Source organism: Bidens hawaiensis, unplaced genomic scaffold, assembly GCF_021521415.1.
Source record: "Bidens hawaiensis isolate Kalapana, Puna unplaced genomic scaffold, B.hawaiensis_p1.1 tig00009162_1, whole genome shotgun sequence".
Classification (NCBI taxonomy): Eukaryota; Viridiplantae; Streptophyta; class Magnoliopsida; order Asterales; family Asteraceae; genus Bidens; species Bidens hawaiensis.
In genome coordinates, this window is record NW_027491676.1 from 287,719 (window position 1) to 293,515 (window position 5,797).

General features: G+C 32.9%; 1 pseudogene across 1 annotated transcript; it reads right to left on the reverse strand.

Moving 5' to 3' along the window:
• LOC143531461 (2-oxoglutarate and iron-dependent oxygenase domain-containing protein CP2-like) lies at positions 1 to 5,369 on the reverse strand (annotated as a pseudogene). The gene is made up of 9 exons (XR_013135026.1): positions 5,082 to 5,369; positions 3,797 to 3,857; positions 3,541 to 3,726; positions 3,319 to 3,469; positions 3,151 to 3,237; positions 2,268 to 2,392; positions 1,128 to 1,246; positions 946 to 1,057; positions 1 to 865 (listed from the first exon to the last, which is right to left on the reverse strand). The product of XR_013135026.1 is annotated as a 2-oxoglutarate and iron-dependent oxygenase domain-containing protein CP2-like (transcript).
• Between the last annotated feature and the right edge of the window lie 428 nt (positions 5,370 to 5,797).

The following is a 5,797-nucleotide window of genomic DNA, read 5'->3' on the forward strand; positions in this document are numbered from 1 at the left end:
AAACTGAGCAAAAATCATTAATAAAAGATTCCAAGATTTTTTTAAATAAAAATAAAAAATCTCACCTTTTATAAAAAACTTCTCACCAATAGAGTTGTTGGTCTATTAACAAAGACAACTTTTAAAATATTAATCGGTTGTGAAATCTTAGGTTCAAGAAAACAAAGGCAGAAATTAGCCCTTCGAAAAAATTTATATACACAACCTCTCCTCTCGCCCCCTCTCATTAACTAACCCCATACTCTTCATTTATCATCGCCATTGTTTCTTACAAAAAATAATATATGAGCTATTGTGGTAGTTGTGGCGACAACAAAGCTGTAACCGAGTGATGTCCAGTGATGGAGGCGAGTGGTACTTGACTACTTGTCCTTGGTTGAAAGAAAAACACATGGCACAAACAAAGGGAGACAACTGAAAGAAACAATATTTATTGCATATGCTTCGACGACGGAATGAGGACATCGGTCCAATGTTACTTGGCAGTTATATTTGAGTACAACGAACATTTTACCCTTTTGGTAAATTCAGTTACCTGGAGTCGTAATCGTTTTGTTTCCTTGTACAATAAGTTATGGATATGTGAGGGATAAGATAAGATAACTACACTTAAGCATTCACCACTTACAACTATCATGTAGTTGCTTAATGAAATAACAAAATTCAAACATATCTATTGGTGTTTAAAAGCATAACTGAAAATAACTTAACTTCAAGCCGACACCAAGTTCACACTAACGGGCCCCACTAATACGATTCGGGTTTAAAAAGGGTCCAAATATACACTAACCTAGAAACACAACAATAGCAAACCACTTCCCCTATCTAATCAAGAAGCACCTTCTCCTTGACCTCTAAACAACTCCTGCAAAATGGAAACAAAATGATTTAAACAGTTTGAACTAAACCTTTTGAAAAATATAAAAATAACTTAAAAACTGGTACCACTTTTTTTGCATTGACGGCCTGATAAAGGCGCTCTCGCCTCTCCCTTTGACACTCTCCACACCAACTTACAAAACCCTTTTGGTGTTTCCTCAACTCTCTAAATACAGAACTGCAAACAAAGAAATTATAAATACGTATATAAATAAAACAAATAATAATGTTACATATTATAAATATACCTTCTGCACCAAAGCAGTAAGTTGATCCTCTGGCCAGCTGTAGTGGCTCGGGCACCATGTCGGTGGCAACCCCTATGAATAACAGCATGCCCCGGGAAATGAGAGTAATCAAATATCTCCTATCAATATTTCAGATTAAAATAACTGCCATGGTTTAAGCCAAGCTTTATTAACATTAAAAACAAAATTAAAAAAAAGGCCCAAAAATAAAGAGAAAATTTCACTTATACCCTTACAAAGTTACAAACTTATAAAATATAAGTGCCCAACCCAAACTTAAAATACCATATATACCCTTAAAAAAGCTAGTTAAACTATCAGGGTGCGTTTGGTTCGCATGAATTCAATGGAATTGGAATCTGAATTCCAACTCTCATATTGCTTGGTTCACAGAATTTGTTGGGATTGGAACCTTGATTCCACTGTTGATTGTTTGGCTAGCAAAGGAATTGGAATTGTAAATGAAATCCTTCAAATTCTTTCAACTAGATTTACCTAATTCATTAAAATAATTTTGAAGAATGACCATTCTGACATTACTTTTCTTAAACCTTGAAAATTTCATAATTATCATTTTTAACCTTATGATTACATATTTACTATCAACTATAATATTTAGCATTTTTAACCTTCTCAGCTGTTTTTTCTTTATATATCTTTTATAAATTGGGAGATTTTATATTATACAAAAGGATAACTTAGTATACCTGCTTATTATTTTCCAGGGTTAACTACCACCAAAAAAGATGATTTTATTGATATTGTGGCCTATTTGATAAATTATTCATCTTATGTTTTTTTTACTATTTAATCCAGTAAAGTTTCTTATTACAAATCTGCAATACACGTAGATAGGAAAACAAGCAAGAATACGGGAAAAGATAATACTGTGTATGAATTTAAAAATATTTAAGCATCTTACAAGAATATTCGGTGTTATTGCATGAAAAAAAATCAGCATATATCATTTAATATTAAAAAAAAGGTTATAGAACGACATACAGAATAAGGGTAAAATTGCCACGAAAAACAAAAATTAACAAAGGGTAAATATGATATTTATGAAGTTTGTAAGAATATATACGAAATTCTCCAAAAATTTTTATAACAAAAAAAAATTCATACGAAGATAATATGTACCTCGGGTAGTGCTTCTGTATTCATGTGTTTATCGCATCGAACGCCTCTAAAATATAACTCTCCGCCCGAAAATTGCTTACCCAAGCAAACATTCAATGTCACCTCGGAGTCATCTACATGGAACCCTAAAAATATGAAAAGGAAATTACACAAAATTCAGGTATCAATGTTGGAAATATCTTAAATGGACTCTGTGCATTTGACAATTATAGTCCCTGTACTTAAGATATCTAACTTGATGGAAGTTGATAAACTCCAAAGGGCTAACATCTATATTGGTGGTTAAATGTAGAAACAAAAATGTCACAGAATAGACTTGTAAAAGAAAAATACATTCAATGAACCGTTCGCAAACAGCTCGGCAGAAAGTTTGTTAATGTTCATTTATCTAATAAACAAATGAACATGAACAATTTTTTTTTTCATTTAGTTAAGCGAAGGAACATGAACACATATTTCGTTCATTCATATATGCGTGAACGTCCGTTTATGTTTGTTAGTTTACATGTGTTTAAGCTCATTCATTTATGTACATTAATATATTCATTTAAACTTTTTACACCCGCTACAATTTAGCTTAGTTATTTATTATTTAGTCTCAACAAATTGATGTTCATCATTACTTTTAACTGACATTCACTCGGTTATGTTCGTTCATTTATGTGTAGTTATGTTCGTTTACGTCTGTGAACCGTTTGTTTATACTCTTCAACAAACAAATATAAATGAACATAGGCGAACTGGAGCACGCTTATTTTCTCAACAAACAAACACATAAAAGAAAAACCCGTTCATTTAATTATTCATGCTCGATCATTTGTAAAGTTAAAATTAAACGAACACAAACATGTCCCGTTCGAGAATCGATGAACAGATGACATACCCAATTCAATATCTCTATTGAAACCATACTCGACCACAAATCCATGATGTGAATCGAGTGCAAATCCTCCAACGTCAGCAAAAAAAACTGCACAAATTTTTAAAATGACAACTATGATGACATGATTGGTCTGCTTTTACTTAAATAATATGACTTCGTATAACTTACTTTTTGAGATATGTCTTATGAAATTTTCCATTAAGCTTTCAAGCATACCGTCCATTCCAAAATCATCGAGAACAGCCCCAAATTTATTCATCGTATTTGGGCGCATAACTCTGAATTTTGTTTCAAGAATCCATTTCTCAAAGTTTTCTACCTAAACTACAAAAAATAATTAAAATTAGCACGTCTTGTGCCAGGTGGCATGAACATAGTACACGATAATACCTCAGCTGTCAACATTTCACAGAAACGAGGTTGCAGCATATTGAACGTAAAAATTCCTGGAGCAGGTTCAGACATTATACTTCTAATACTTCCTTCTCGGAGGTGATCATCGACCCTGAATGCTCTCATGAATGAAGGCGTAAAGAAGTTTAGGGCGTCCAATTTATATAAATCTCTATATAAAGGCTGCAAGAAAAGAAGTGTATAATACATTACACCTAAAGAATATAATTGAAGAAGACAACTCAAAGTTTACCTGATAGCTTGATGTAATTTTTAGCCTGTATTCTCTGTGCTTATGGACCTGTTGAAACAAAGTGATAAAAAAATGATTAGCTGTTATAATAGATTTATCATTTAAGTCTTGAAACAATACTCATACAAAAGAGAAAGCACTATATGAGCATATTGTATGTTTGAGAACTGAGACCAGATTTACTATGATAATGAACCAAGATCATAAAATTTGTAAAGAATAACAGGTATATCATGACTATATACTGAAAACTGATAGTGCTCACTTAAACTACCAGTTAAATTCAATATGACTAGATAACATGCATAAAAATATAGTTCAATGTTTGGCTATTGAGTGTTTTATCACCTTCTTTGGCAGGTCCACTAAACATGAAGAAACACAAGAAACATCTGAAGCCCAGATAGCACAAGTTCCCATTAATTCAGTCTATTTTTTTATTCGGTTTCCTAATTTAAACCTATTCACTAAGTCTTTTATTTTAGCCATAGTTATCAAAGGCGCTAGGTGCATAGGGAGGGCCTAAGAAAACAAAAGTGCACAAAATAAAAAAAAAGGAAATTATATTATGCATTAGAACAATAATACTATTTTTCATATAAAATAAACAAACTCTATTATATAAAATCTAAAAGCATTTACATCCTATACACAAAAAAATTGTGAGTGGGGTTTTTATAATGTAGGGAGTGGTTTGAGGTGTTGTGAGAAGAGAGAGAAAATGTAGTGATTTTTTTGTATATTTGAAAAGTTATTATTCAATTTTTAAATACTTTTTGAAAGTGTTTGTGTGTGAAGAAGAGAGGAAAGGTAATGGTAAAGGTATTATTTAATTGAAAATGAGAGAAAAAATGTAGTGATATTTAGTGTAATTTTGGAATTGAAGATAGGGGAAGGTATGAATGCTCTAATATCATCTAATTAGTACCAAAAGTTCTACAAGATTCAAATGTCATTCCAAAAGTTGAATAACAAAATGTTCAAAGTAAAGTACCAAAAGTTCAAAAAGAAATAAATAGTAAAGGTTCAAATAATCATTGTTGTTGATCCCTCCTCAATACCAATAGAGGCTAGATGCAAGAAGCTGGGGCTTTTAATAACTATGCTTTTAGCATAAATCAAAATTTAGGAATACCCTAGGTCGAGAAAACAAATAAGGAAAAGATTTACAATTACCGCATCTGTATTACTGATTCAGAAATCTAACAATCTGATTATTAATCAATTAATCGCCAGTACCTAACTTAAAAACCTAGGGATTAAATTCATAAACACTCACCCGGATTACGCTCACAGCACCTCCCGCATGTACCTATACTTGGTCTCCCGATTAACACTCAAGAGGTTCGGCGGAAGGTACCGCTCTAGGGAGCTGAAGAGCAGCGGACTGAACTCCGATTGAACATCGTCGTAGGTGTCCGGACGAGGGTTCAATCGGAGCCTGAAACTGGAGTTCATTGGCAGTGAGGCGATGCCGATGCCGTTGCCATTGGGGATTGGAACAGAAGATGATGGTGAATCGGTACCGTCAGCAGGCATCGTGGATTTGGTGAGATGAGATTAGTGCATGTTTTAGGGTGTTGTGTTGTGTCTGTTTGTTTGTTGTGAGCTTCTCAGGTTTGATTAGAGTAAATGTTATTGAATTCCCCTTTTATAGTGGGGAATGAATGTGAGTTTGGTGGGCTTTATGTTCACCGCACCAAGCTCGTTACATTAAAATGGACAATTCCATCACTCTAACTAACTAACAAATTGAACTACAAACTAACTATTAACTACAACATTACTAAACCAGAATGACGAGCGTTATCATCGTCAACAAATACCGAAGACGACAAATATAGAAGCCGACATAAAAAATGATATCAACGTGAACTTCTTTCGTTTTCGTCTTGTTTATATTTCTTTTTCACCAAATGCCTAATTACTCTGGAAATTCACAAACAACAAATTAACAACAGTATTTAGGTCTAATCATATAAACAAAGCAATAGATATAGT